The sequence below is a fragment of the Plecotus auritus genome (genome assembly GCF_963455305.1).
Source record: "Plecotus auritus genome assembly, chromosome: 2".
NCBI classification, from domain to species: domain Eukaryota; kingdom Metazoa; phylum Chordata; class Mammalia; order Chiroptera; family Vespertilionidae; genus Plecotus; species Plecotus auritus.
The window spans coordinates 95,525,579-95,548,496 of record NC_137771.1 but is presented as its reverse complement, the minus strand read 5'-3'; positions in this window follow the sequence as shown (position 1 = coordinate 95,548,496).

The window sequence follows — 22,918 nt, the reverse complement described above, 5'->3', positions numbered from 1 at the left end:
ATGGCATCAGATTGAGGAGGAGATAATAGAGACAAGAAATGGTTTGAAGGCAAAAGTGGTTGACTGGGTGACTTAACGAATATGGAAGAAGAAGAGGGGGAGGGGAACAGCAAAAATGACTACAGGTTTTGAGCCTAGAAAAATGATGGTGCTGAGGGGAAAAGAAATTAGGAGACTGGAGTGAGGCATTAATTTCATAGAATGAAATGATACATTTAGCTGAATTTGAGGGGACCATGGGATATCTGAGTAGGACTGTCCAATCAGCAGTTACCTTTAATTTATTAAGGATAAATTAATCTCTTAATCTAGAATAACCAAATATCTCCAAGCAAAAGTCCTTGGGACATATTTGTTACTTCTACAAACATTTTCTGAGCACCCACCATTGGCAGGCATCATGTTCTGGGCCAGGCACAGGGCGTTCAGAGATGAATTGAACATGACCTACAGGTAACAACATACTGAGTTGGGGAGAGAGACTGGTACATGTCTTAGTCCACTTGAGTTGCAGTAACAAAATACCACAAACTTAAAAACTAGACACAATTCTCACAGTTCTAGAGATTGGAAAGTCTCTAGACAAAGGTGACCCTTGATTTAGTTCTTATTGAGGGCCCCCTTCCTGGTTTACAGATTGCCCTTCCTATTGTGTCCTCTTCTGGTGCAGGGAGAAAGAGCGAGTTCTGGTGTTTCTTCCTCTTCTTATGAAAGCACTTGCATTTGAGGGGGGTGGGTAGAGTTTCAACATATTAATTCAGTGGGAGGGACACAAACATTCCGCTATACTATTATATTATTACTATAGGCCCGGTGCAAGAAATTTATGCACGGGGGGGGGGGGGGTGTTCCTCAGCCCAGCCTGCACCCTCTCCAATCTGGGACCCCTCCAGGGAAGTCCAACTGCCTGTTTAGGCCCAATCCCACCGGGCCTCACAACCCAGGACTTCTGGCTCCCAACTGCTCACCTGCCTGCCTACCTGATTGCCCCTAACCACTTTTGCCTGCCAGCCTGATTACCCCCTAACCACTCCCTTGCCAGCCTGATTAACACCTAACTGCTCCCCTGCCAGCCCAATTGCCCCTAACTGCCCTCCCCTGCTGGCCTGGTCAACCCTAACTGCCCTCCCCTGCCAGCCTGGTCCCTCCCAACTGCCCTACCCTGCAGGCCATCTTGTGGTGGCCATCTTGTGTCCACATGGGGGCAGCCATCTTTGACCACATGGAGGCAGCCATCTTGTGTGTTGTAGTGATGGTCAATTTGCATATTACCTCTTTATTATATAGGATAATCATGTCATTATTATTTAATAACAGTACACAATTAATTGTAATCACAAGTTAATAAAGAAATATAGTTGGTTCAGAGATTTCAGATACATTGTATTTAAATGGTACTTCTCAAACATTTAAGTGTGCTTGGAAATAATTCCCTTCATTATTTCAGCACACTTCCCAAGTCTTAGTCTATTACTTTATTTCACAAACCCTTTTCTAGCATATAATGCAAACAGATCCAGTGGGTCTTTGTTTTTTGTTTTTTTTTATTCACTTTTTTTTTTATTTATTTATTTTTTTTCAAATTTTTATTAAGGTATTATATGTGTACATATCTTACCATTGCCCCCCCCCACCCCACTCCCATACCTGCCCTCACCCCCCAATGTTTTGCATCCGTTGGTTACTCTTATATGCTCCAGTGGGTCTTAGCAAGAATAGGCGGAGTCTAAATTGAAGTAACCTTTCTACACTGATTTTTATTCCTTCTTTTTCAGATAAGGAAACTGAGAGTCATCGGGTATGCAAAAGCGTATTCATGAATACAGAATAACTGGAAAACTAATTATACCTGATGTTCTTGAAAAAAAATTAATGGAAATGTCCCCATTTGTGGGGAAATAAGTTTAGAATCCTCAAAAGAAAATAATCAATGAGAAAATCATTAACATTGATTGAGGGTTTATATACCATGTGCAGACATTATGCTAAAATAGGCTTCATATGTTATTTTTATTTAATGGTCACAAAACCCCTGAGGATCTTATTATAATACTGACTTACATGTGAGGTATCAAGGCTCAGAGAGGTTAAATAACTTGCCCAAGGTCACCCAGCTAATAAATAGAAGAGTAGAAACTTGAACTCAGGTGTCTCTTATTTCTAAGCTCAGGCTCTCAAATAAATAACTAAGAATAAAAATATAAATAATAGCTATCACTTATTGAGTGCATACCATATGCCAAAAACTATGCTAAGAATCTCTTAATATACAAGTCATTATCTTTTTCAAATTTCTCTGACATTAACTCACCTGAGCTTCTTATTAGGTCTGAGGAAGACAGCAGAAGAGAGAATAAGGAAAATATGTAGACATAAATCATTGGTTTGATTAGGTTATGGATTTAGAGTAATTTTTGTCTTAATTATTTTAATGATGCATTTTCTATAAGTAACATTTTGTTAAGGGAAAGAATAAGAGTTTGTCTAGTACCCAACCCACCAACTATTAGATGAATTATCATGGGCAAATACCCCAATGTCTCTGAGCCTCAGCTTCCTGATCTGTAAAATGGTACAACAAAAACACTGCTACCAGCTCCTTCTCAGAAGTATTGTGAAAATCAAGAGAGATTTTAAAAAATCAAGAGAGATGATTTATGCAAAAGCACTTTATACAATTATTATAAATACCATATGTTTAGGCCCAAGGCAAAAAGTGGCTTAATCACACAGTAATATTTACATAATTTTGATCACTCAGATGCTATAAACACCATGTAAAAGACTAGGCATTAATAATTAAAACAGCTTGGTGTTGGCATATGAATACACAGATGGAGCAATAGAGAGACTAGAAACAGACCACCCACATATGGGAATTTGGTATAGGACAAAGTGAATTTCACATCACTAGAGGAATGAGATATTTCAATGAGTATGTCAAAACTGGGCAGCAAAATAGAAAAATAAGTTTGATGCTTTAATTATCACTTATTCTAACATAACTTCCAGATGTTTCAAAGAATTAAACCTAAAAATAATCCAACTGTAAATTTCTAGAAGATAACACAGGAGAATTTATTTATTTGGGGGAATAAATATATTTCCAAATAAAACACAAAGGTACAGAAACCATAAAAGAAAAGATTCCTAAATTCAACTACATAAAAATTTAAAATCCTGAAAGGGAAAAAAATACCACAAAAAAGTCAAAAGGCAAATGACTAACTGGGAAAGAATATGACAACATATATGACAAACAAGGGGCTAAACTTTACACTTAGCAATAAATTAACAATTATTTACTGAGTAACTCTTATTTTCCAGGTACCATTCTAAACTTTTGGATATTCAAATAACAATTAAAACTCCCTGCCTTGTAGAGCTCATATTCTGTTGGGAGAGACAAAATGAACAAAAAACATAGTTTACCTACTTGATAATACAAATGGCATTTAGACATGAAAAAGTGTCCACTCTCCCTCATTAAAAATTAAATGCAAGTTAAGTTTTAATAGAAGATGATTTTAATTCATCAGCTTTTCCAAGATCAAAAAAGTGTTATGGCAGGGAGAAACCAAGATGGCAGCATAGGTAAACACCTAAACTGCTGCCTCGCACAACAATATCAAAACTACAACCAAAAGACAAAACGGACACCATCCAGAACCACAGGAAAGCTGGCTGAGTGGAAATTCTACAACTAGAAGAAAAGAGAAAAGTACATTGAGACTCAGAGGAGCTGCAAAAGGCTGAGGTACGGAGACTTGCACGCGGGGAGGACTGGCGGCTGTGTGCACGGGAGGCTGAGTGCGCGGCTGGCTTTCTAAAGTGGGAGGGAGAAGGAAGCTCCCGACTGCACTGAACTCCAGTCCCGGGCGAGACGCTGGGAAACAGGGGGAATCTGGACTTTTAGGAAAAGAGAAAGCACACTGAGACTCGGGAGCTGCGGAAGGCAGAGGTCTGGAGCACGTGCGCGCGCAGAGAGGACTGACTGCTGAGTGCATGGGCGGCTGAGTGCGCGGCTGGATTTCTAAAGTGGGAGGGAGACAAAAGCTCCAGTCTGTGCTGAACTCCAGTTCCGGGTGAGTTTCTGGGAATCCCAACTCATTTGGGGAGAAACTGGACTGTCTGGCAGTGGGCGGAATTCAAGGGCAGCTTTCTCTCAGAGGGAATTGCAGCGATTACCGAGGGACACTGAGACCCAGGGGTTTCATAGGGCAGGGCTAACAGGAAACCAAGGCTGTCTGCTCCGCCCTGAAACTCCGCCCCATCCAAGCTGAGCACAGAGGCTTTTGCAATTTTGCAAGTCTTGTCTCATAAGAGTGTCTCCAGCACAGAAGTGTTCCCAGCGTAGACACAGCTGATCCTCACAGCCAGTTGGCCTGGAGGTCAATTCCTCCCAGTGATACCAACAACAATCAAGACTTAACTACAACAAGACTGTGCACACAGCCCACAAAGGGGTGCACCAAGAGTGTCCACCTCAGGTAACTGGGGAGGCTGAGCCACTGTGCCCTAGAGGACACCTACCACACAAAGCTACTCTACCAAAAATGCAGAGACAAAGAAACAGGTCACAAATGAAAGAAATGGAGGAAAACAAACAACTGGATATAGAGTTCAAAACCATAGTTATAAGGTTTTTCAAGAATTTCCTAGAAAAGGCCGATAAACTTAGCGAGACCCTCAAGGATATAAAAAAGGATCAACTAGAAATGAAGCATACACTGACTGAAATAAAAAATAATATACAGAGATCTAACAGCAGACTAGAAGATCACAAGAATCAAGTCAAAGATTTGAAATACAAAGAAACAAAAAAACACCCACCTGGAAAAGCAAAAAGAAAAAAATCCAAAAATTTGAAGATAGTGTAAGGAGCCTCTGGGACAACCTCAAGCATACCAACATCCGAATTATGGGGGTGCCAGAAGAAGAGAGAGAACAAGATACTGAAAACCTATTTGAAGAAATAATGACAGAAAACTTCCCCCACCTGGTGAAAGAAATAAACTTACAAGTCCAGGAAGCACACGGAACCCCAAACAAAAGGAATCCAAAGAGGACCACACCAAGACACATCATAATTAAAATGCCAAGAGCAAAAGACAAAGAGAGAATATTAAAAGCAGCAAGAGAAAAACAGTTAATTAACTACGAGGGAGCACCCATACGATTGTCAGCTAATTTCTCAACAGAAACTATGCAAGCCAGATGGGAGTGGCAAGAAATATTCAAAGTGATGAATAGCAAGAACCTACAACCAAGATTACTCTACCCAGCAAAGCTATCATTCAGAATTGAAGGGCAGATAAAGAGCTTCACAGATAAGAAAAAGCCAAAGGAGCTGCCCTAACCGGTTTGGCTCAGTGGATAGAGCGTCGGCCTGCAGACTGAAAGGTCCCAGGTTCGATTCCGGTCAAGGGCATGTACCTTGGTTGTGGGCACATCCCCAGTAGGAGGTGTGCAGGAGGCAGCTGATCGATGTTTCTCTCTCATCGATGTTTCTAACTCTCTATCCCTCTCTCTTCCTCTCTGTAAAAAATCAATAAAATACATTTAAAAAAAAAAAGAAAAAGCCAAAGGAGTTCATCACCGCCAAACCAGTATTATATGAAATGCTGAAGGGTATTCTTTAAGAAGAGGAAGAAGAAGAAAAAGGTAAAGATAAAAATTATGAACAATAAATACATGTCTATCAACAGTGAATCTAAAAATCAAGTGAATAAAAATCTGATGAACAGAATAAACTGGTGAATATAATAAAATCAGGGGCATAGAAAGGGAGTGGATTGACAATTCTCAGGTTGCGGGAAGAGACTGGACAAAAAACGTACACCTATGGATGAGGACAGTGGGGGGTAGGTAAGGGCAGAGGGTGGGGTGGGAACCGAGTGGAGGGGAGCTATAGAGGGGAAAAAAGAGGAACTATTGTAATAATCTGAACAATAAAGATTTATTAAATTAAAAAAATTTTTTTAAAGTGTTATGGCAAAGGTTAGAGAAACAGGCATTCTCTTATATTTTAGGTGGGAGTGTAACTAGTTCAACTTCTTTGAAGAGTTATTTATTGATAATCTATCACAATTAAAAATGCATGCACTCACTAGCCCAGCAATTCTACTTCTAAAAATTTATGCTACAGATATATTTGTGTATGTGTACAATGACATGTATGTTCACTGTAGCATTGCTTCTAATAGTAAAAAGACTTACAACTTGCATAGATAACCATCAATAGGAGAGTGGTCAAGCAAATATGGATCACATCTAAAATGATACAAGTTGTTAAAAAGGATGAAGTTGCTGAAAAGAATGAGGCAGAACTATATGTATAAAAAATTCCTCAAACTATATTGTTAATAGAAGTAAGGTTCTGAACAGTTACATGCAATGCTAAGCTAGTAAATCCTATATAATAAAGAGCTAATATGCTAATTAGACCGGACAGCAGGATGACCTTCTGGAACAACCAGTGGGTGGGGGGTGGGGCTGCAAAGGCTGAGGCAGCCAGGCCTGTGAAGGCCTACCCTTGCACGAATTTTGTTCATCAGGCCTCTAGTATTTAATAATACAAAAAAATTTAAGTATGTGTATGTTACATAAAATAATTACAGTTTACCCATAAATATAAAGGATCTTAGTGCACAATTTACAAATAATAAAATATTGTATACTCTTCATTGTAAACTTCAAGCTATAACATCAACAGGAGTTTCTATTTCTTACAAAATCCATTGTTAATTTTTTAATTCTATCATTAACAATTGTGTCACAAAATTAGACAGCCAAGGACCTACAATCAAGATTACTCTACCGAGGAAAGCTATCATTTAGAAGCTAAAGTAAATCAACAAAGCACTCATATCACTGACAAATGAGTGTGATTCAAACATGATGATTGGTTGATGTTTCATTTTTATTCACGAGTAAAATGAAACAACAAATATGCATGTTTCAACCTCACTTGTTTATCAATGACATGAGCAACTTGCTGAATCAGATAATAGTTTTTGAATACTGGAAGAGTATTTCCTCAACTCACAACATAACAAAGTTAGACACAACAGTTTTATGTTTAATCTGCATGACTATCATTTCCTCATCACTTTTCTAAGTCTATAACAGGAGTCAGCAAACAACAGCCCGTGGCTCTGTAACACAGTTTGGAACACAGCCATGTTAATTCATTTCCATGTTGTCTATGGCTGCTTTTGTGCTGCAACAGAGACCATGTGCCCACAAAGCCTCAGATATTGACTATCTGCACCTTTACAAAAATGTTTACAGACCCCTGGTCTAGATAGTTAGCAAAACAATAAATCAAGCTCTGATTTGTACTGTTTGCTTATTTCCAAGCTGTATATATTCCCACCATGGGCAATGCCAAGCCACCACCATATCCTCACTGACTGCAGAATTGCGAAGAGATGCAAATAGCACACCATTATATCACGTGTATTGTTTCTACACTAAAGATACAATATACATAAATAACCACAAGAACATAGATAGGAGTAACATGCATAAAGTAACTAGAAAGCTATGAGTTTTGCATATTTTTAATATAATTTATTTAATTAAAAGGTCATATAATTTAATTTTTAATAATGGTCTTTAACAACTCATAAAATTACTCAAAATTTAACAATTGGCTCTTCTGAGCCACTAGGGTTGGCTTCAGCCCACCACTAAAAATGGTATCTTGTCAAATGTGTGATAAACGTGCAATTGAGAGCATGGCTGCATATTCCTATATGATTCTATATGCACAAAGTTTCTCTGGAGGATGCAGCCGGCCGTGTGGCTAAGTGGTTATGCATCGACCTATAAACCAGGGGGTCACAGTCCGATTCCCTGTCAGGGCACATGTCCGGGTTGTGGACTCAATCCCCAGTGTGTGGAGTGCAGGAGGCAGCCGATCAATGATTCTCTCTCATCATTTATGTTTCTATCTCTCTCTCTTCCTTCCTCTCTGAAATCAATAAAAATATATTTAAAAAAATAATCTGAGAACAGTCATTGTTTCTAGGATGGGCAACTGAGGATAAAGGGGTTAGAGTGGAATGTAGATTTATTTTTTACTGTATATTCTTTTATATAGAGTTTTAAGTTTTTTATCATATGCCTTTGTTACTCTTAAAACCCCAATTTATTGTTTTTAAGTAGGCAATTAAATCATTTTTCCCTGAGTTTCCCTTTCACCCTGGAAAGTCTGGCAGTGCTCTGGCACAGCCCCACCTCTGGCTTGGGGGTTGGAGGCATTCTGCATGCCTCCTGAAATAAAAGTTCATCAGGGAGAGGAGCCCCCGGAGGCTGAGTGACAGCCCTTATGAATCAGCACTCTTCCCAAATGAAAACAATGGCCTGAATGCAACCTCAAGAACTTTGGGCCCATTGCATTACTTTGACTTATCTTTCTTCCTCCATATCTGTTTGTTAATCTTTCCGGGAAAAATTAAGTAAGCTTTTCTCCTTAACCAATTTTTCTAGCATTTTAAGTAGCAGGCCACAACGCCCAGGCTGCCAACTGCTTCCCAAGTGCCAAGACTTCTTGACTATATTTACCTCAGTGCTCCAGTGCCCTGGGCTATTCTGTCCAGGATCAGTGAAGCAGCTGCCAGCTGAGGTTCACACATTCCTGACCCCATGCATATACTCCGTGGTTCACAGATTTTGAACCTCTTTCTGACCCCCTTAGTCCTGATCTAGGATCTGCCTCATGTTTCCCACTGTGGTCCTGACCCGGACACCAGCCTCATAGCTGCACCTTTCCCACATGCGCAGCCTGGACTGACCATTACTGCCCAGATGCCCATTTCAGCTTTTCCAGTTTCCTGCCCTGTTCTCCAACTTTCTCCATCCTATCTCCTTTCTTCCTTTTGAATCTATAACCAGACATGTTTACACCCTCACCACAGACTCCAAACTATGGAATCATGTCCAGTTCCGCCAGTCAGGGACACATCCAAATGTTTGTTTTCTAGGTAAGATTTTCTGCCACAACAGGCAGCAACAGGTGTGTCTACTTCTTGCAAGTTCCTAAAGGCTTCTTTTCCCAGTTCCAGGCTAGATGAGGTTAGAGGATGCCTCAGGTAAGGTTCCCCTGAAGCACAAATTAGTATAAAAGTGATATATTGGTGTATCTTCACAAGAGATATTGGTGGGATAATGGGAAAGAGGTGCAGGGGAGTGGAAGGAAGGTAAACAAGAATGCAATATTTTTGTTTGTTTTTATTTACCTTAAATATTTTTTTATTTTTCAATTATGGTTGACATACACAGTGGTTCTCAACCTTTCTAATGCCACAACCCTTTAATACAGTTATTTTCGTTGCTACTTCATAACTGTAATTTTGCTACTGTTATGAATCGTAATGTAAGCAAAATTTCAGTTATGAAGTAGCAATGAAAATAATTTTATGGTTGGGGGTCACCACAATGTGAGGAACTGTATTAAAGGGTCGCATACAATATTATATTAGTTTTAGGTCTACACCCAGTGATTTGACATTATATAATTTACTAAGTAATCATCCCAATAAATCTAGCACCCACCTGACCCCATACATATTTGTTACAATATTATCAACTATGCTTAACTTTACATCCCAGTGACTATTCTGTAACTACCAATTTTGACTTCTTAATCCCTTCATCTTTTTCACCCAGCTCCCCCAACCATCCACCTATCTGGCAACCATCAAAATGTTCTCTGTATCTATGAGTCTGTTTCTGTTCTTGTTTGTTCATTTTGTTTTTTAAATTCATATGTTTATTGCCATTTTATTATTTCTTCTTCTTCTTCTTCTTCTTCTTCTTCTTCTTCTTCTTCTTCTTCTTCTTCTTCTTCTTCAAGAAGACCCTTTATCATTTCATGTACTACTTGTTTGGTGGTGATGAACTCCTTTAGATTTTTCTTGTCTATGAAGCTCTTTATATATCCTTCTATTCTAAATGATAGCTTTCCTCGGTAGAGTAATCTTGATTGTAGGTCCTTGGCTGTCATCAGTTTGAATATTACATGCCAATCCCTTTTACCTGCAAAGTTTCCATTGAGAAATCAGCTGACAGTCTTAAGGGAGTTCCCTTGTAGGTAACTAACTGCTTTTTTCTTGCTGCTTTTAAGATTCTCTCTTTGTCTTTAACCTTTGGCATTTTAATTATGATGTGTCTTGGTGTGAGACTCTTTGAGTTCATCTTGTTAGGAACTCTCTGTGCTTCCTTGACTTGTATGTCTATTTTCTTCCCAGGTTAGTGAAGTTTTCTATCATTATTTTTTACATAGGTTTTCTTTTTTTTTATTTTTTTTTCTTCAAATTTTTATTAAGGTATTATATGTGTACATATCTTACCATTGCCCCCCACCACCACCCCACTCCCATACATGCCCTCACCCCCCAATGTTTTGCATCCGTTGGTTACTCTTATATGCATGCATACAAGTCCTTCAGTTGATCTCTTATTTCCCCCACCTCTCCCTAACCTTACCACTGTAATTTGACAGTCTGTTTGATGCTTTACTGCCTCTGTGACTATCTTTTTGTTCATCAGTTTATAATGTTTTTCATTATCCCCAAATGAGTGGGATCATGTGGTATTTTTCTTTCATTGACTGGCTTATTTCACTTAGCATAATGTTCTCTAATTCCATCCAAGTGCCTACAAATGGTAGTAATTCCTTCTTTTTTATGGCAGCATAGTATTCCATTGTGTAGATGTACCATAGTTTTCTGATCCAGTCATCTGCTGATGGGCACCTAGGCTGTTTCCAAATCTTAGCTATTGTAAATTGTGCTGCTATGAACATAGGGGTGCATATATCCTTTCTGATTGGTGTTTCTGGTTTCTTAGGATATATTCCTAGGAGTGGGATTACTGGGTCAAATGGGAGTTCCATTTTCAGTTTTTTGAGGAAACTCCATACTGTTCTCCACAGTGGCTGCACCAGTCTGCATTCCCACCAGCAGTGCACGAGGGTTCCTTTTTCTCCACATCCTCGCCAACACTTGTCGTTTGTTGATTTGTTGATGATAGCCATTCTGATAGGTGTGAGATGGTATCGCATTGTCGTTTTGATTTGCATCTCTCGGATAATTAGTAACTTTGAGCATGTTTTCATGTGTCTCTTGGCCTTCCTTCTGTCTTCTTTCGAAAAGATTCTATTTAGGTCCGTTGCCCATTTTTTTATTGGATCCTTTATCTTCCTTTTATTAAGTTGTATAAGCTGCCTGTAGATGTTGGAAATTAAACCTTTATCAGTGATACCATTTGCAAATATGTTCTCCCATACAGTGGGGTTTCTTGTTGTTTTGTTGATGGTTTCTTTTGCTGTGCAAAAGCTTTTTATTTTGATGTAGTCCCATTTGTTTATTTTCTGTTTGGCTTCCATTGCCCTAGGGGCAGTATCACTGAAAAAGTTCTTTTGGCATATGTCTGAGATTTAGCTGCCTGTGGATTCCTCTAGTATTTTTATGGTTTCCCGTCTTATATTTAAGTCCTGTACCCATTTTGAGTTTATTTTTGTGTATGGTGTAAGTTGGTGATCTAGTTTCATTTTTTTGCATGTATCTGTCCAATTTTCCCAACACCATTTATTAAAGAGACTGTCTTGACTCCATTGTATGCTCATGCCTCCTTTGTCAAATATTAAATGCTCATATTGGTTTGGGTCGATAACTGGATTCTCTATTCTGTTCCATTGATCTATATGTCTGTTCTTGTGCCAGTACCAGGCTGTTTTGATGACAGTGGCTTTGTAATACAGCTTGAAATCTGGTATTGAGATCCCTCCTACTTTATTCTTCTTTCTCAGGATTGCTGTGGCTATTCGGGGTCTTTTTTTATTCCAGATGAATTTTGGGAGAGTTCTTTCTAGGTCTGTGAAATACACCATTGGTATTTTAATGGGGAGTGCATTGAATCTATAGATTGCTTTGGGTAGTATGGACATTTTAATGATGTTGATTCTACCAATCCATGAACATGGTATGTTCTTCCATCTGTTTACATCTTCCTCTATCTCTTTTTTCAGTGTCCTGTAGTTTTCCACATATAGGTCTTTTACCTCCTTGGTTAGGTTTATTCCTAAGTATCTTAATTTTTTTGGTGCAATGGAAAATGGGATTGCTTTTTTAGTCTCTCTTTCTGTAAGTTCATTGTTGGTGTATAGAAATGCCATAGATTTCTTGGTGTTAATTTTGTATCCTGCTACATTGCCGAATTCATTTATTAAGTCGGTTAGTTTTTTGATGGAGTCTTTCGGGTTTTTTATGTACAATATCATGTCATCTGCAAATAAGGACAGCTTTACTTCTTCTTTTCCAATTTGGATGCCTTTTATTTCTTCTTCTTGTCTAATTGCAGTGGCTAATACTTCCAGTACTATGTCAAACAGGAGTGGTGAGAGTGGGCATCCCTGTCTTGTTCCTGTTCTTAGGGGAAATGGTTTTAGTTTTTGCCCATTGAGTATGATGTTAGCTGTGGGTTTATCATATATAGCTTTTATTATGTTGAGGTATGATCCTTCTATTCCCACCTTGTTGAGAGTTTTTATCAAGAAAGGGTGTTGGATTTTGTCAAATGCTTTTTCTGCATCAATTGATATGACTATGTGATTTTTATCTCTCAATATGTTTATGTGATGTATCACATTTATTGATTTGCGGATATTGAACCATCCTTGCATTCCTGGGATAAACCCTACTTGGTCATGGTGTATGAACTTTCTGATGTACTGCTGGATCCTATTTGCTAGAATTTTATTGAGGATTTTGGCATCTACATTCATGAGGGATATTGGCCTGTAATTCTCCTTCATTGTGTTGTCTTTATCTGGTTTTGGTATTAGGGTGATGCTGGCTTCATAGAAGGAGCTTGGAAGTGTTCCATCCTCTTGAATTTTTTGGAATAGTCTGAGGAGGATAGGTTTTAGTTCTTCCTTGAATGTTTGGTAAAACTCTCCTGTGAAGCCGTCTGGCCCCGGGCTTTTGTTTGCCGGAAGCTCTTTGATGACTGCTTCAATTTCTTCCATAGTTACTGGCATGTTGAGCTGTTTAGATTCTTCCTGATTGAGTTTGGGAAGGTTATATTTTTCTAGGAATATGTCCATTTCCTCCAGGTTGTCCAGTTTGTTGGAATAGAGTTGTTCGTAGTATTTTTTAACAATCCTTTGTATTTCGGCGGGATCTGTTGTTATTTCACCTCTTTCATTTCTGATCTTGTTTATTTGGATCCTCTCTCTTTGCTTCTTGGTGAGCCTGGCTAGAGGTTCATCAATCTTGTTTATCCTTTCAAAGAACCATCTCTTGGTTTTGTTAATCTTTTGTATTGTTTCTTTGGTCTCTATGTCGTTTATCTGTGCTCTGATCTTTATTATTTCCTTCCTTCTGCTTACACTGGGCTTTTCTTGTTGCTCTTTTTCTAACTCTTTCAGTTGTTGGGTTAGGTAATTTATTACCATTGTTTCTTGTTTTTTGCAGTAGGCTTGTAGAGCTATGAACTTCCCTCTCAAGACTGCTTTCGCTGTGTCCCATAGATTTTGGATTGTAGTGTTTTCATTGTCATTTGTTGTCATGATGTTTTTTATTTCTTCTTTGATCTCTCTGGTAACCCAGTCATGGTTTAATAGCATGCTGTTAAGTCTCCATGTGTTTGATTTCTTTGGGTTGTTTTTATTGTAGTTGATTTCCAGTTTTATGCCACTGTGGTCTGAGAAGATGCTTGATATGATTTCTATCTTCTTGAATTTGAAGAGACTTTGCCTATGTCTCAACATATGGTCTATCTTTGAAAATGACCCATGTGCACTTGAGAAGAATGTATATTCTGTGGCTTTGGCTTTGGGGTGAAATGTTCTGAAGATGTCAATTAATTCCATCTGGTCTAGTGAGTCATTTAGGATTGATGTTTCTTTGCTGATGTTTTGTTTAGAGGATTTGTCCAATGGTGATAGTGGGGTATTAAAGTCTCCTACTATGATTGTATTGCTGTCAATCTCTCCCTTGATATCCTCCAGGAGTTTTTTTATGTATTTGGGTGCTCCTGTATTGGGTGCATATATGTTTACCAGAGTTATTTCTTCTTGTTGGATTGCTCCCTTTAGTATTATGAAATGGCCTTCCTTATCTCTTGTTATGTCCTTCAGTTTGAGATCTAATTTGTCAGAAATAAGTATTGCTACCCCAGCTTTTTTTTTCAGTTCCATTTGCCTGGAAAACCTTTTTCCATCCCTTCACCCTCAGTCTGTGTGCGTCTTTTTTTCTGAGGTGGGTTTCTTGTAGACAGCAGATATATGGGTCGTGTTTTCTTATCCAATCCGTTACCCTATGTCTTTTGATTGGGGCATTTAATCCATTTACATTTAAAGTTATTATTGATAGGTACTTATTCGTCGCCATTCCTATTCTTTACCCCTGTGTTACTTCTTCGCTTCCTGTTTCTTTCTTTCTTTCTTTCTTTTTTTTTTTTTTTACAGCAGACCCTTTAGCATTTCTTGCATTGCTGGTTTGGTGGTAATAAATTCCCTTAGTCCTTTTTTGTCTGTGAAGCTCCTGATTTCACCTTCAATTTTGATTGACAGCCTTGCTGGGTACAGTATTCTTGGATTCAGACCCTTCCTTTGCATGACTTTGTATATTTCATTCCATTCCCTTCTGGCCTGATGAGTTTCTGTTGAGAAATCAGTTGCTAGTCTGATGGGGGTTCCTTTGTATGTAACTTTCTGTCTCTCTCTTACTGCTTTTAAGATTCTTACTTTGTCGTTGGTGTTTGCCAATTTAATTATAATGTGCCTTGGCGTCGGTCTTTTGGGGTTCATTTTGCTTGGGACTCTGTGAGCTTCTTGGATTTGTGTGGGTTTTTTCTTCCCTATATCAGGGAAATTTTCTGTCATTATTTCTTCAAAGAGGTTTTCTATTCCTTGCTCAGCTTCCTTTCCTTCTGGAACCCCTATTATGCGGATGTTGTTTTGTTTCGTGTTGTCCCAAAGTTCCCTTAGACTCTCCTCCTGCTTTTTAATTTTTTTTTTCTAGAAGTTGCTCTACTTGGGTATTTTTTTCCATCTTGTCTTCTAGCTCACTGATGCGGTCCTCTGCTTCTTCTAGTCTACTCTTGATGCTTTCTATTGAGTTCTTTACAGCAGCGATGTCATTTTTCATTTCTTCTTGGTTCTTCTTCATTTCCTCTTGGTTCTTGCTCATATTGTCGAATTTGTCTTCCATTCTTTTCAGCCACCTTATGACCATTTCTCTGAATTCTTTTTCTGGAAGGTTGCTTGCCTCCATTTCGTTTGCTTCCTTTTCTGGTGATGCCTGCTTTTCTTTCATATGCGGGCTGCTTCTTTGTCTCCCCATGGTCTCTCTTCTCTGGGTGTCTGGTTATGTAGTTCTCTCTCTCCTGGGTTGATTTAAAGGCACAAAATACAGCACTACCAGGTACAACTCACAAGGCACTGAACAGGAATGTATTCACGATATTAATAACCTCCAATAAAGGTGACCACCAGAGAAAGGCAAATTAGGTGATAGGAGATAAAGAAGAAGAGGAAAAGAGAAGGAAGAAAGAAAGAAAGAAAGAAAGAAAGAAAGAAAGAAAGACAGACAGAAAGAAAGAAAGAAAGAAAGAAAGAAAGAAAGAAAGAAAGAAAGAAAGAAAAAAGGAGTGTGAAAATGAAATTGGGAAAAGGGAAAGTAAAGAGAAAAAAAAAGTAAGAGAGACAAGAAAGTGACTAAGAGAGAAAGGGGAACAGACTATATATATTGGGGATAAAACTCCAATAGAACAATCACTAATCCCAGCAAATGCCAGCAACAAGTGCCTGGGGATTAATACAAACTACAACACCAGCTAATATGGAGTGAGGCAAGGGAAAGCTGAAGCACAAAACAAACAAAAAAATAAACAAAAGAAGAATAAGCAAAACAATCTCACAAAAAAGCATAAAAATTCGATATAATCTACATTCAAGCAAACAACAACAAAAGGACAGAGAGAAGGACAAGTTTATGGATAGCTCAGACAGCGAAGGGAGAGGTGTATGTGGACTTGGAGCAGGGGATTGGAGATTAGATATGTAAGTAGGGTGAAATTTTAACAAGGGGTAAACAGAAAGAATAGGGAAAATCTAAAGCAGTAAAAGGGTAAGATAAACAGGACACTGAAAAGGGGGAGGTTAGGAAGAGAGTGATGGCCTAAAGGTAGAGTTGAGATAGAGTAAAACGATGCTAAAGGAAAGATAAAAATAGAATGTAGAACCCTAATCCCAAAATAAAATGAAGAGAAAATAAAATGACACTTTAAAAAAAAAAAAAGATAAAATAGCAGTAGTAATAATACGGATTGAAAATTAAAATGTAATAATTAAAAAGGGTAAAATCAAGTGATGAAAAAAGAAAAAAAAAGTTTCTTGATTAAAAGATGCAAAAAATGAAAATAAAAAAAATAAAAAAATAAAAGGTAAAAATAAAATGTGAAGTAGTGAAGGTCATTCACTTCCTCTGTTTTTCTGTTTGGCACGCCTGTTTCTCAGTCCAGACAGTATTGCAGTTCCCTGCGATCCACTGCTCTTCGGTGTTGTAAGCCAGTCCTGATTTTAAGCAGGCGGTGTGTCTTAATTTCTCGTATTCCTTTATTTTTGATTACACAAGAGTCAATTTGTGATTCAGCCCCTGGGTGGCAGTGTTTCTGGATTGACTTCCGGGTCTATCTATGGCCTCTCTAGGCAGTGTTAGAGCCTTCTTTCCCTGTGGCACTCACTACCGGTTTGTGGGAGTGGGCTCCCTCAGAGCTGACTCTCCGATGGTCACTCCCTGCTCCGATCTCCAGGTTCCAGAAAAACAACTTTCCCCTGCAGTCTCCCAGGGTGTCCCCAACTGGGTGATCCTATGTATTGGGCTTAGTAATCAGAAGCAAGAATTTCAAGAGGAAAAAGCCCAGTTGTGCGAACTCCGGGACTGCGCATAAGCCCAGGCACCCAGGGAACGCAGGGGCTGCACGTAAGTCTGGACTGCCTGAAATTCTTAGGGTGTCCCTGCACTTCAGATCAAAATGGGTTGCTTTTTAGAGTGCCCTTCTCTTAGCAGCTCTGAGGACCCCTTTCCACAATCACAGATCACTCCAGCCCCTACAGCCACGGATTTTTCGAGGCACAGACTTCCCTGGTCCTCCAGCTCCCACAAAACGCCCGTTCCTCTCTCCCGCCGGGACCAGAGACCTCACCTTATCCCAGGCGAAATCTGACCTTTCTGTGGTGGAGTGTAGAGCTCCTCTGAACCCGTGTGTTTGCGCCAGTTGGGGAGCGTTGTTCTGGGGCTCGCAGCTGTTCCTTGGGTGCCGCAGTTGTGGACTCTCAGGCTTCCGATAAGCTCCACTTTCCGGATCAAGATGGCGCAGACTCCGCGTCCAAGCCCGCAGCTCCGGGAGGGGACCCAGCCGCAGTTGGTGCTGCCAGGTCAGGGGAACCCCGTTTAGCAGTCCCCCACCTCCTTCTGGAATTCAGCTGTCTCCCAACCAGCCAACAAACACTCCTTGTGCGACCCTCAGCTGTTCTTTCTTTCTGCTCCGGGACAAGGCTCGGAACACATCTGTCTATTCCGCCGCCATTATTCCTTCCCTATTTTTTACATAGGTTTTCAATTTTTTGCTTTCTTCTCCTTCCGGCACCCCCATGATGAGAATGTTGGTATGCTTGAAATTATCCTGGAGGCTCCTTATACTATACTCATTTTTTTAATTCTTTTTTTCTTTTTGCTGTTCTGATTGGGTGTTTTCTGCTTCTTTATCTTCCAAATCTTTGCTATGATTCTCTGTTTCATCTACTCTACTACTGATTCCCTGTAATGTATTCTTCATATCAGTTCATGTAGTCTTCATTTCTGACTGTTTCTTTTTTTGTTTTCTACTTCCTTTTTTTATGTTTCCTATCTCTTTGTTGAAGTTCCCACTAAGTTTATCTATTCTTCCTCTGTGAACTCTGCATCTAGTAGATTGGTTTTCTCTGTTTTGGTTAGTTCTTTTTCTGAGTTTAGTTCTGTTTTTTTCATTTAGGACATGTTTCATTGTCTCCTCATTTTGGCAGTCTCCCCGTGTTTGTTTCTATGTATTAGATAGAGCTGCTACATCTCCTAGGCTTGGTAGAGTGGTCTTTAGTTGTAGGTGTCCTGTAGGGTACACTGGCTAAGCCTCCCCATTCATCCTAGTTGGGCACTCCAAATGCAGCCTATCCATGTGGTCTGTGTACATCCTCTTGCTGTAATTGAGCATTGATTGCTGTTGGAATATCAATGGCAGGGATTTACCACCAGACTGATTGGCTGCAAGGACTGTTTATGACCACTATGGAGGATCAACTGTGCAGGGGCCCACCCCACGGAGCAGGACTTACTTCAGCAGGGCTCTGGTGCTCGCTGAGTTCACCCCTTGAGTATGTCACCTATGGAGGTGGTTAGGTGGTTCTTTGATGTGGTCTGAAGATGTCCACCAGATACAATGGCTCTGGGGCCTCCCAGGAGGTGCAGGCCAAGGCTACAAAGAGGTCTGCACATGGCTTCTACTTGTACTGGGCTTAAAGGTACCCAGAAGAGGCGAGGCTATGAATCAAGGCTGGCTGATGCTAGTGCCAGGCCTGGGGCCACTTAGTGAGGTATGGGGGAGGCCAAGGCCAGATACTGCTTGTTTGAGAGATTTTAGAAAAGCTTGAAGCATGAGCCAAGATAAACCATTCATATAGAAAAGCCACTGAAAACAGCTTGGCTGGGCCTGCAAGGTGGGTGGGGCTGGATCTCAGGGAATCACCAAGGCTGGGCAAACAGTGTTAGCCAGGTTGATGGAGTCTCAGATATAGCACCTGCCTGCTGGATCTGTAGGGGTTGGAGAGGTCAGAAAAGTAACAGTGGCCTCTGCCAGCACTTCTGTCTGAGAGAAAGCTGTCCCTCAGCTCTTCCCCTGATGCCAGACAATTCAGTTCCTCCCTGTATATCCCTGGTGCCTTTTGACTTGCTGCCACAGTGCTGAAGCTCAGAGCTAGTGAGTCTGAGTAAGTCCATTGTGGGCCCTTTAAGCAGAATGCCTGGGACTCCAGCAGCCTTTCTTCTGACTCAGCTGCAGCTCCCACTGAAGTTATGGGGACTTCTGTTTCCAGCAGTGATAGCTCACAGTCTGGCAGGGCCATAAAAATGTAAATTTATCATTGCCATCAACTGCACATGGGTCTGGGATCTCTGTATGTACCCACCATTTAGGAAGCTGTATGAAGTGACAGTTGTGCCCTGGTACTTTAGAGTTGAACAGCTCCTGGCCGCCCCATGACTACTGTGTAACATCTTTTGTAAAATAGAGATAATAAGAGTACTAACTCCACAGAATGGTGTAAAGATAAAATGTAATTAGACATGAGAAGCATTATCATAGTGCTTCTGGTACATGATGAGTGTTATGTTAACCATTGTTGTTTTTATTTATTTGTTTATAACCCTCACCCAAGGACATGCTTTTTCATCTTTCCTAATAATAGAGAAACATGTAAATTGACCGTACCTCCACTACACCCACAGCCAATCAGAGTGAGTATGCAAATTACCCCAATAAAGATGGTGGTTAATTTGCATACATACCTGGGTCCCGGGAACCTCCTTGGCACCCAGGTCACTCCCAGCTGGCCATCCCGCGGAGGCTTTAGGCTTGGGGGATGGGGGTGCCTGCTTCCTAAGCCTACAGCCTGGGGTGGAGGCTGTAGGCTTGGGAAGGGGCCGAGCCTGGCATTGGAGGGAAGGGGAAAAAATCAATGGAAACATATCCTCAGGTGAGGATAAAAAGAAAAATAAAGAAAGAAATGTCATATCTTATGAAAGGCACATCTTGAAAATGCCTAAAGAAAGTTGTCATTTTTTCATGGTAAAGGGACTGGAGTCCATGTTGATGAAAATACCTTGGTGGCTGCGGTGACAGGCAGTGGCTGCAGTAGCAGAGTGATGGGGCCGGCGCCTTCCCCTGATCAGCCCGGTCACCTCCCACAAAGGGAGCAGGCCTAAGCCATCAGTAGGACATCTCCTGAGGGCTCCCAGTATGTGAGAGGGGGCAGGCTGGGCTGAGGGACCCCTCCCAAGTGCACGAATTTCGTGCACCAGGCCCCTAGTTGATTATAAAGAGGAAGGGGAAGGGAGGGGGAGAGAGAGAGAGAGAGAGAGAGAGACATCACAGTGAGAGTCGAACATCAATCTGTTGCCCCCCCCCCCTCCCTGTATATGCCCCAACTGGTGATTAAATCTGAAGCCCTGACCAGGAATCAAACCCATAATCCTTTGGTGTATGGGTCGATGCTCTAACCAACTGAGCCAAAATGGCCAGGGCTATTGTTATTTTGGTAAAGACACAAGAAAATAAATTATCCACTTAGCTGGGGTAAAGGGAGGGACCGACCATGGGAACTTCATGGAAGATCTGACACTGAACTGGGGTGTGATGGCAAAGGCAAGACTTTGCTCCTCAAGGCTATTTATGATGTGCATTCTTCAGACTTAATCTGCACCACTGGGTATAACTGGGGGGAAGCCACTCAGCCTGATACAGGTGGCTGCTACTCCACCTCCACTGTCTGTAAACTCAACTGGATGCTCAATTCAGTCTGGCAATCCTTTTGTATTCTCTAGTCAGCCCTACTTCACAGGCACCATAACCTGTTCTCTATGTCCACATTCATTCATTTCTTAGCAGCCATGACTTAACTCTTGGATTTCTTTCTGTTTCTCTGTCCACAGTTATTTTTAATATAATACCTCTCATATACAAAACTCATATAATGTATATGTGTATATAAACACAGATATACAGTTTTTTTAATAATAAAATGAATAGAGATATTCTTGCTACCCAAATAAAAATAAATAAAACATTACCAGCATCTTTATTTTTTTATTTAATTTTTAAAAATTTATATTGTTGACAGTATTACAGATGTCCCCTTTCCCCCCCTCACACCTTTTTCCCCCAGTTTCCACCCTGCCCCAGGCCTTCACCACCCTATTGTCTGTGTCCATAGGTAATGCACATATGCATATAAGATCTTTGGTTAATCTCTTCCCACTCCCCCACCTTCCTGCTGAAAATCATCAGTCTGTTCCATGTTTCCATGCCTCTGATTTTATTTTATTCATCAGTTTATTTTGTTAATTAGATTTCTTGTCCATTTATTTTTATTTTTATATTAAATTGTTGATAGATATGTATATATTGCCATTTTATTGTTCATATTTTTTATCTTTTTCCCCCTATTCTTTTTTTAAATATATTTTATTGATTTTTTACAGAGAGGAAGGGAGAGGGATAGAGAGTTAGAAACATCGATGAGAGAGAAACATCGATCAGCTGCCTCCTGCACACCCCCCACTGGGGACGTGCCCGCAACCAAGGTACATGCCCTTGACTGGAATCGAACCTGGGACGGGACACTTCAGTCTGCAGGCTGACACTCTATCCACTGAGCCAAACCGGTTTCGGCTCCCCCTATTCTTTTTAAAGAAGACCCTTCAATATCCTATCTAAAAAAAGAGTAATATGCAAAGTAACCATCACTCTGCTACACCCACAAGCCACGCCCACAAGCCAATCAGGAGTGAATATGCAAATAAACCCAACCAAGATGGCTACAGCTACAGAGAGCAGGAGGGAAGCTTGGGTTTCCCCGGCAATGGAGGAAGCCAAGCTTTCTGCCTGCCCTTGCCGGCCCAGGCCTCCACTCAAGGCTACTAAGTTTCAATGATAGAAGATACATAAATCCAAACAGAAATGGTGGCAGCCATGGAGCTGGAAAGAGCAGGAGGCTAGGGTTGCCCCTGGTGATGGAGGAAGCCAAGTTTTCCGCACACCCTGGCCAGCTCAGGCCTCTGCTTAAGGATACAAAGTTTCAATTATAGAAGATACATAAATCCCAACAGAAATGGCTGCCGCCACAGAGCAAGCAGAAGGCTTGGCTCCGCTCCAGGCTACAAAGTTTCAATTGTAGAAGATAAATAAACCCCAGATACCAGGGCCTCCGCTTGGGTTGCCAGGGGGTGTGGCCAGCCTGCAAACCACCACAGGCCCCTTGCCCAGGCAGCCCCACACCCCAAGGGAACCCCCACCCTGATCCAGGACACCCTTCAGGGCAAACCAGCTGGCCCCCACCCATGCACCAGACCTCTATCCTATCTAATAAAAGAGTAATATGCAGATTGACCATCACTCCAACACACAAGATGGCTGGCCCCATGTGGTCAAAGATGGCCAGCAAGGGAGGGCAGTTGAGAGAGACCAGGCCTGCAAGGGAGGGCAGTTGAGGGGGACCAGGCCTGCAGGGGAGGGCAGTTGTGGGGGACCCAGGCCTGCAGGGAATGGCAATTAGGGGTGACCAGGCCTGCAGGAGAGGGCAGTTAGGGGTGACCAGGCCTGCAGGGAAGGGCAGTTAGGGGAAAACAGGCTGGCAGGGGAGCAGTTAGGCATCAATCAGGCTGGCAGGAGAGTGGTTAGGGGGTGATCAGGCTGGCAGGCAGAAGCAGTTAGGGGCAATCAAGCAGGCAGGCAGGCGAGCAGTTGGGAGCCAGCAGTCCTGGACTGTGAGAAGGATGTCCTAAACGGGCAGTTGGACATCCCTCGAGGGGTCCCAGATTGAAGAGGGTGCAGGCTGGGCTGAGGGACACCCCCCGCCCCCGTGCACGAATTTCATGCACCAGACCTCTAGTTTCATATAATACTGGTTTGGTGATGATGAACTCCTTTAGCTTTTTCTTGTCTGTGAAGCTCTTTATCAGACCCTCAATTCTAAATGATAGCTTTGGTGGATAGAGTAATCTCAATTGTAAGTCATTGCTATTCATCATTTTGAATATTTCTTGCCACTCCTTTCTGGCCTGCAAAGTTTCTGTTTAAAAAGTTTCTGACAGTC